Source organism: Mytilus californianus, unplaced genomic scaffold (assembly GCF_021869535.1).
Source record: "Mytilus californianus isolate M0D057914Y unplaced genomic scaffold, xbMytCali1.0.p SCAF_5, whole genome shotgun sequence".
In the NCBI taxonomy this organism is placed as follows: domain Eukaryota; kingdom Metazoa; phylum Mollusca; class Bivalvia; order Mytilida; family Mytilidae; genus Mytilus; species Mytilus californianus.
Window position 1 is genome coordinate 51,207,362 of NW_026262701.1, and position 10,165 is coordinate 51,217,526.

At 31.6% G+C, this 10,165-nt stretch overlaps 1 long non-coding RNA gene across 1 annotated transcript; it reads left to right on the forward strand.

Annotated features, from left to right (window-relative positions):
• Positions 1-4,044: 4,044 nt before the first annotated feature.
• LOC127700838 (uncharacterized) lies at positions 4,045-8,584 on the forward strand. Its single transcript, XR_007981736.1, has 4 exons — positions 4,045-4,092; positions 5,311-5,374; positions 7,828-7,968; positions 8,459-8,584. It is a non-coding gene; the product is annotated as an uncharacterized LOC127700838 (long non-coding RNA).
• The last annotated feature ends 1,581 nt before the right edge of the window (positions 8,585-10,165 follow it).

A 10,165-nucleotide genomic window follows, 5' to 3' on the forward strand; every position in this document is an offset into this window, starting at 1 on the left:
TTAATGAATGGCTATTATTTATTTTGAATTTATGAACTTCGCGGATTATTCAATGTGAAGAGTCAAAAAATAATTTTATGGTTCAACAAGGATTTGTATAATACAAATCCTTGGGTTCAATAAATTCAAAATAAATAATAGCTATTCATTATAAATAAATTTCTATCAAAAATAAGGTTCAAAGAGCTTTTTATATTATTCATATTAACAATAACCGCGTACACACATGTTGGCGTATGAATACACAACGTCAGAGTGGGCGTGTCGCCATAAAAATTTAGAACATTGAAAATAAAGGTAATACTTTTAACCAATCAGAAGACAGTAAATACACCAAATTTAGTTATATTGGTTTATTGTTTTATTCAAGCGTCTGATATTTGTTAATACCTAATATTTAAATAACCATACCAATGACTGGAATTTCCAAAATTAGTATCTAGTTCATGAATGAAATTCAGTATCTTTTCTGATTTAAAAAGTTGTCGTGACAACAACACATATGTGTGTCATTGCCTATTTTACAACTTGATTAAAATCTTAAATGTTGACTACAATCAATCAGTTTTGAATAATTCAAGTAGTCAAATGTAATCTAATATCAAATTTGTATCCATAATCAAGTAAAATAATGATGCATTCTTTTATTGGTGTCTTTTAATTTTGCTAACCAATATTTTAGAAGCGGTTATTAACGCGAATGTTTTTTGAAAATACTTTTAAACTAAGTGTTGTACCACATTTTGAATCGGGCGTGAAAGGTTGACTTATTTATTACTCATTTTGGAGGTGATACGTTTTTCGATCACTTCGCTTTTTGCTGTAGTAACTGCTTACACTGTTCTCAAAGGACAGATATAACTAGTTCAAGATAAAAATCACTGACACAAAAAATAACTTTAAACCCTTCATTAGCTGCATAATTTTGATTTAATCAAACCATATATATATAATGTTTTCTTGTCGAAAAACAGTATTTTTCCTGAAATTATCATTTGCATTTAGATTTTTCTTTTACAGATAATCCATTTTTGTGGTGTTTCATTATTTCTTTCATACTGAATATTATATGTATGTTCTTTATATGTTTAGTTTTAAACAAAATATCAATGTACAAAGTGGGTAATCCAAAATAGCGAGACAAAGACAGAAAGCAAAATCACAAGAAGAAAAGCAAAATTCACAGAACACTTCAAATTAAATAAAAGACTGAGCAACATCAACCCAAGTTGTCCTCGATTGTTAAGCTGTCTCTCTTTAATTTGGGGCACCCGTAGTGAATTTCACACAAAGAAAAAATTCTGCGATAAGTCGCATTAAGTGTTGTCAACATTTTTATATAAATAATGAAAAGAAAACATATCTATTACAAATTGAGCATTTCCATTGTCATATGTGACAAAGATATTTAACAATAATCAAAGATGACCAAACTCAGAAAAGACCTGTCTAAATTGCATTAAATTGATAAATTCAAAAACACTTACCGTTATCTTGATGATATATTTTTTTCGTTTAATAATCAAACATTTTCTAAATATACTGCCGAAATTTACCCAAAGGATCTTATTTAAATAAATCATATATACACAGTAATAACTGTCCTTTCCTAGATTTAGATATTACAGTTTTACACTCTACACAAAAATGTTCGACAAAAGGGACGATTTTTCGTTCCTTATTATTAATTTTCTTTTTTTTGACGTTGATGTTGCTTTTGCACCATCTTACGGTGTTTATATATCACCACTCGTTCGTTATGCCCGTTTCTCTAATTCTTCGTCAATTTATCCCTTTCTGCACCCATTGTATAAAAAAATTTAATCAACGTGTGGTTCGTTTGATCTCAGTTCTTCATTGGTTTAAATCCGATTATGACGTCGAATTTTCTTGCTTTCCTCTGAATTTCCTATTGTGACGGCATGAAAAAAGGCGACCATGCCTGATGACGTCACATAGAAAGAACACATCTTTTTGCAGATCATTCGAAAAGAAGGAATAAGTTTGCCTTCATATTGTTTGAAAATCATTAGAGAAACAGATTCCACCACCAAATCTCGTGTAATACGATATTTATCCACTCTCGACAGTTAAATTTTAAATATTTAAAAGGCTCGACGAGCCTCGCGTTTTAAATTTGAAAATTTAACTGTCTCGAGTGGATAAATATCGTATTACACTCGATGCAGTGGTAGAATCTATATTTATGTTGTGTCGACGTTTTGGATTTCAGTGAGCGTTATTTATGTATTACTGGTAAATTATTAAGTCAGGGATTTCGTTACCACAAATTACTTTAAACCTTTACTAAATTCTTTCATAGATACAAATATTTATTTTGGAAGTTTGGCATAGTTTCGAGGGCGAAAACAGCTCAGTTGTCAGTATTTTAGTACTGATAGAACATGTAGAAATTAATACAAAAACAAATCCATGCGTCCTAAGCAACATGCTTTATAACATAACTGTTTTAAGTTCTCCGTTGATATATTTAAAACTATCCCGAAAATACAGGCAATAATGGTTTCAAAAACCCTTAAGTTGACCTCATATTGAATTGGCTATTCTTTTAAGGTCTGGTTTGGTCATACTGCTACATATATATTCAAATTCTTATACATGCTTGACAAAAAAAAACTGGATTTGATCGTTCCTGATGAAGGTAAAAAAAAGCACGTTTGACTTACCATCAAAATCAGTTTACATGTATGTTAATTTTGCTGTCTATGTTGTCACTCTACCCGTAGTTTATAACATAGTCACAATGCATCGAAACTGGAAATTCGTCCATGAATCACCATTTATTGCGGATGTAGTAGGACTATTATATTTTCCTTGGTGTTTCTAAAATAAAGACATGTCAAGATTCGTCCACATTTTACTTACAGAAAAGAATACATCAATGTTTTAAAAATGATTTCTACGAAGTTGAACTGCAAATGTTAAATCTAATGTGAGCAAATTTCCCGACGTTCCTTTATTAAATGGTCCTATTAAAAGGACTATACAAAATTATTTTAACTGCCGGATGAAGAACATTGATTCTCTCTCAATGAAAAGTAACAATTTAAATTTCAATTGATAAGTCAATATAATACAAATGATATGGGTTTTACACTTTATTTGACAGTTATTTGTACAAGGAACAATTAAAATGTATCATGATTATCTAATATACAACTGCGGTAAAGGATCGATAAAGCTGCAGATTGGTAGAAGTCAACAATCTTATTTGATATTAAAAAACGTCGTCGAAGAAATAAAGTAAACTTCAAGGTAAAAAGAACGTAGATGTATGATACCGATTCCAGTGCGAAAAATTCGTTCTATTGGAATACAAAAAAGAGGCGAAAGATACCAGATAGACATTCAAACCCATAAGTCGAAAATAAACTGACAACGCCATGGCTAAAAAGAAAAAGACTAACAGACAAACAATAGTACACAAAACACAACATAGAAAATAAAGACTGGGGGTGATCTCAGGTGCTCCGGAAGGGTAAGCAGATCCTGCTCCACATGTGGCACCCATCGTGTTGCTCATGTTAGTACAAACCGGGTAATAAGTCTAATTCGGTAGGTCACATTCGGGAAAAGGGGACGAGATTGTAGCTACGACATTAGGAACATATCCGCTATCATTTGTGAAACGGATATTCCGTAACGGTCAACCAACTCGTGATGGCGTCCGTAAAACTTACGAAGTGTTGATTTCAACTTCACCACTTGGAACTCTTGGTTTAATACGTTCAAGCTTCTTTACGGATAGTATCATCAGGGATTTGACAGACAACCATGAGCGGTACTGATTAATTTTAGAAGCAAAAAAAAAAATAGAAACCTATGTCAACGTCAAAGCATTCAAAATTAACTATGTATTTCTTTTTTAAAATATATTTGTTGAGTGGAATATATAATGACTCAAACATCTCATGATTCTGCATAATTATTTGATTTTTATGATGAATTATAGTTAATCGTTTATTTCTAATGAATTTCAATGAGGATGTTCAATAGCTGTGTTTTTTGTGCAGTATATATACAACTTGATAGATTCATTTACATCAATGTTGTGATCTCATATTGTACAAGGTAGGTTGAAAAACACAATTTCTACATAAATTTTGTGCTCATAATTTAGAATTGACGTTGTAATAATTGTTTCGTGTATACCGAATTCATTGGCCAGTATAAAGGGCATAGTTGTATTTTGCTTTACATTGCGTTTGTCACTTGTATGTTTTTGATGGTGTGAGGTCAATTAAAACACACAAATCAAGGAAACATATGAAGTAAGGTCAAATATATGAATGTATTAAATCATTTTTTGGTTCAAAACAAAAACAAAAAACACTATATACTGATGTGCAGTTTTAAAGATAACATTTTTGAAAAAGAATAATATTAAAAATCTAATACATTAAACAGTTGCAATGTAAAGTTCAGTGTGTGTGTGTCTGTTAGTGTTTTTTCTTTTGTATATTTGTTGTTGGCTGGTATGTTTGGAAATTTGACTTACGCGTAAAGCATCATTTCATTATAACGGATACGGTAATTTAGGCTCGTAATAAAAAAATGTGTAAAGGTCGTCTGGAGTGTCTATATAATAAAGGTGTTTTTGCATGATCTCTGTAAAGTATACCAACAACTAATATGTTAAGTTGTTCGGTCTTTAGTATCTATGTAGTGTTTTGTAGCCCATGCTTTTGCCGGTGTCTCATCGATTTTAAAGCAAAACAAACAACTAACTAAAACACTCAAGACACAAAATACCGATCTGCGAGTACTCGTAGTTATTAAAATCTTGTTCCAAGCAAAAAACAACTCATAAAAAACCACGTATCCAAAAGTGTGTATCAATCAATACACATCCAATAGATATAATGTCAAGACGTTTTAAACATTCTAGGAAACATGACCAATGCCAAAATATAAGTATCAACATGAAGTAGAGCTTATACATTATTAACTAATAGCAATACATATTTAGTTATGCTTTGAATTATTGATAAATTGATAACCTTTGAAAATACGTTTATTCAAAGGATCGATAAGCTAACATGAACTGATCTAAATTTACGGGCTCACAGTAAAAATTAGGATGCGATATCTCATAAGTTTTAAGTTGCCTACAGGACAATCAAACTTCCGAACCAAATCATTATAACTATAAAACACTTTATCGAAGGTTTTAAGTTATTTGTGGTATATGTAACGAAATCCATGACTTATCAATTTACCAATGATACATATATGTCTAATTATTAAAGACCCTTTTATAAAACTGATGAAATGTCTGTTATATTGTAGATGAATGCATTATTAAGTGGCTTGATTTTGATGGTAGTGGTAATGGCTGCTCAGTTAGGAATAAGTAATTATATATTATTACATAATGTAACATGATGTGAAATATAAACAAACCAGTTGTCGCACATACTAATTAATACTAAAAGGTCAATTATGTTCACTCCGATTTAATTGATTGATTGATTGTTGGTTGCTTAACGTCCAGTGGCAAATATTTCATGCATATTCAGGACGAGAACAAGTTCACAATAAATACAATAGGTAGGTTCTGTAATAGATTAAGGGATTAAGGACGGAGAAATTTAGACTGCCACGCGAAATGAGGGTATATTGGATAGGGACAGAAATTTAGCCTTGTAACAGGTCACCTACGGACCCCTCAAAGAGTTGTTACAAGGGTTCTTAACGTGCAAAGAGCGTGGCACTCTCTTTACACGAGGCATCGGATTTAACGTCCCCATTCTGACCGGACGTGGCTGCAAATTTGTACATCCCGCACAGCCAAACGGACGCCCCACTTTAGCACGGGTTTTACTGCCGGTCGGAGGAAGACCAATGGTGACCATACTTCTATTCCCCAGTCACCCTTGGGGATCACTCCGATTTAATGTTTTTGTTTGAGAACACATACCCGAAATAATTGTAAAACAAATTTAAAATTTGAAATTGAACAGGATAAAATACCAAATGTTAGATGCGTTTCTTGAATTATTCACTATTTCTTAGCATATAACGGTTTCTGGTTTCAATTATAATGTTGTGCAAGATAATTTTAGTTTAGTTCAGTGTTTCTGTTGTTTTCCTCTTATAGTTGATGTGTTTCCCTCGGTTTTAGTTTGTTACCCGGATTTGTTTTTGCTTAATCGAATTATGACTATTGCACAGCGGTATACTATTGCCTTCATTTATATTTTATATAATTACCACATTTACTATACAAGGTTATGGTTTATTTAGATATGTAGCAATACATTTCTATTGTCGAATTAACATCCAATTTAATTTCTCCTTAAAAAATAAAAGTTCTACGGGGAAATAATTGACATTTGAATTGCACCTGATCATGCGACCTTTACAATTAGCTGATATGGTGACAGATACTTAAGAAATGAATGCTTCCTTTTGTTATGTTATTGGGTTGTTAAAGTGTTGACCGAAGCACATTCTAAAAATGTGTGCACAATCAACACTTTTACACCCTGATAAAATTACCAAAAGAAGCATTCATTTCTTATAATTACATTTTCATGCTAATAAGACGATGAAAAAAGTTTTATCAAGTTTTTCTTTTATTTACCTGTGAGATTTTTTGTGGAAGCACGTGTCATCACGAATGTAACATTTCATTTTGATATGAAGGTTAATTTTTGAATGACGTTCGATTGTTGTTAGCCAATCATAACTAACGGATTCTCGTGAAACATACATGTAATGTAATTATTCACAATTGAATTTTATTCATTATCTAGTATTCATGATTTAAAGAGAAGCGCATTTTATAAGAATGACTATAAATGACTATCTATCGATTAGTTTTTTCTGCTTTAGATTTACGATCGACAGTTATTCAGCAAAACACGATGAAATTTTTTTTTAGAAAAAATAAGATGCTTCCCCTTCACAATATGGCTCGTTTTGTTTGTTATCTCATAAAGTGTTATAAACCCAATCAAATTGGTATTTACAAGACTTTAGATGCGTGCAATATTAAGCACAAAAAGGTACTACCAATATCTTTGGAATTTGTTTTAATTTTTTGAATGGGGTCAAATGCAAGCTAGTTGGGTCAATATCCCTCATGCACCTCAAATTGAGGAACATAAAAGTAGTCCGTAAAGGAATAATCTCTGTGCACTAATATTGGAAATGTTTCAATGTTTAACAAGTGACTAAGCTTATCCATTTGTGCTGATTTGGAGAGCAGAGGACCATAGAATAAAGGTGTAAATACTATAGAGTTATTTAATTTATGCAAAGAACTAAATTTTCAAAGAACTTATTTTGTGAAAAAGGGGAGTTTTTTTACCTCGAGAAGCCGCATCACATAAAGCTTTTTAAGGTGTGCTAAATTACGGAAAAATGAAATTCACTTCGTTCCAAGAAAATTTAACCACATATGTGAAAATGTCTAAGCTTCGAAACGAGCCATCATACATATCCAAGATCATGATATGGGCAGGAGAATTTAGGTAATGGCTACCGTTACCGCCTACCGGAAATCTTTACCTAGTTACATTTGATTATGAATGAGCCAAATTCATTAACATTCAAGTTTTTTCAACGTTTTAGATAAATCTATTTATTTTTTAGTGTCATTGGATCAATCAAATTAATGAATATTTAGGAATGACTTAGATGTGAACTAAATTCAAGGGAAATATGTCCTGCCTCTCACAAATAAAAAACCTTTGAAACTCTTGGAAGAATGCGGACTTTAAATATTCATACATACGTTATTGTGTCGAATCTATAAACAAATATCATGCCTTTCATTTCTAATATTTATATTTTTACTAGCAAATGGTTGTAAAGGTTGCAACGTAAAAGGAGTTTGCTATTCTGCCAATGAACAGTGGTTGGATAAATGTTCGACGAAAAAATGTTCTGTTGATTCCAATGGTTACGAAACAAAATGGGCAACATCAATAGTGAAAACACGTACGTATACTTTTGTAAAAATCGTGAACATGACAGGGTTAACAGATTGTGATCATTCTTACATTTTATTTCAAAATATCAATTCCGTTGACGATATGCATTCTTTCTTATTGCTTGTTGGTGTTTTAAACAAAATCTTTTAAATTCATGTTTTGTTTTTATCGAAAACTATTCTTCTTTTGTTTTACAATTAAGTAATGTATAATAGTAGTCTCAGCGGTTAGAGAAATAAAGTTTCCACCAGTATAACACCCTGTCAATATATTATAAAAAATCGCATAAGAAACCAAGCTTATAATTTGGAACGATAGGCGCATGGTTCGTCTTCATCAGATTGAACTGACAAAACGAAGAACTGATAAATATACATGTAACACTTGAAAAAAAATGTAATTTAATTCCAACAGCGTAAGAATATCATTGAATATCGTCAATATTTGGCCATTGTTATGATTGTTAATATCAAAAATTTATATATTTTCCCTTGTAGAATGCGAGGACACAAATGGTAAATGTGTAGATGAAGGTCAGAAGAATTCTGATGGGTGTACCTGTAAGGTTTTCGGAACGAGGTGGGAATACAGTTGTTATGGAAAATAAAAGTCTTTGAATATTATGACTTATTTTTCTTAACAATTTATTCTTAATAGTCGTAAAATAAAGAAAACATTACATTACCGATGTTCAAATCTGGTAGATCAATTTAAAAGATACAAAGTAACAAACAAAGACTGAGAATATTGCATGAACTCCAAAAGGAGCGAGCCCGGGTTTGCCGTCAAGTTAATGGTATCCTGCTATATAAATAAGATATGGTATGAGTGCCAATGAGACAACTCTCCATCCAAGTCACAATGTATAAAACGTTACCAATTATAGGTCAAAGTACGGCCTTCAACACGGAGCCTTGGCTCACACCGAACAGAAAGCTATAAAGGGCCCCATAACGACTAGTGTAAAACAATTCAAACAGGAAAACCAACCGTCTAATCTATATAAAACAAACGACAACCACTGAACAACAGGCTCCTGACTTAGAACAGGTGCATACAAATGCAGTGGGTTTAAACGTTTAAACAGGCGCCAACCTTCACCCTAACCTGAGACAGTAGTGTAACATTACAACATAAAAAGACACACTATAAAATATCAATTGAAATGGCTTAACTCGATCAAAAAGACATTTTAACAAAAAAAAAAAGAAGGTAAACATACACTGAGCGAATAAGTTTGATCTATGACACAATATCAATTCAATATTAAAACGTAGTTGCCTATATAACAGACGTTTTAGGTAGTAATAAAAAAGGTGTAGGAAGAGTGTCAATACGACAACTCTTACCTGCAACAAAATGGCGTTAAATAAAACAACATACACAGGTAAATTTAAATATAATAATTTTGTTGTTAGGAGTACTGGAGTAAACATTTTTTTACAAAATTAATAAATTTGTTGTTCACAGCACGAGTACAGAAGTGAAAATTTATCGTCATACTAAATACTTATCAAAGGTGGTACATATGAAAAATAGTGAGACGAGATATAACACAAAATAAGTAAACATTGAATTACAGAAATGCATTACAAATTGTGTCAACATGTCAAATTAACACGAAAGTACGATTTTGGAGTACTCGCAGTTACTCAAAGCTAGTTAAAAGCAAAAAAAAAAAAAAAAAAAAATAACAATAACAAATCATGTACCAGAGACTAAATTCAATTAAAAGACATCCCAGGGACTTAGTGATTTAACGCCATGGACAGTTAAAGAAGACTTGACTTGTGCAATGCCAAAATAAAAGTATCGACAGGCAGTAGGATCGTTAGGATTTAACCTTATAATAAATATTTATCATATGACACGATATACTCTCCCTCTGGTATCTTTCGTCCCTCATTTATCATGTTATATATAGATAAACCAATCTCTAAACAGAAAATAACGTGGCTGTGTATTTATACATCCCAAAAACCATTCGAAAAGAATACAAATTTAGTTATGTTTTAATTTGTTGATGACAAAAGCGATGTTATTGCCTAGGTAAATAAAGGCAACAGTAGTTATACCGCTGTTCAATAGTCATAAAACTGCATACAGCCTCTTACCTTGTAAAAAATGTAAAAAAAACACATACAAATGATTAATTGAAACACTATTCCCCTTTTCAAATCATTGAAGATTTTTAGCATTTAAAA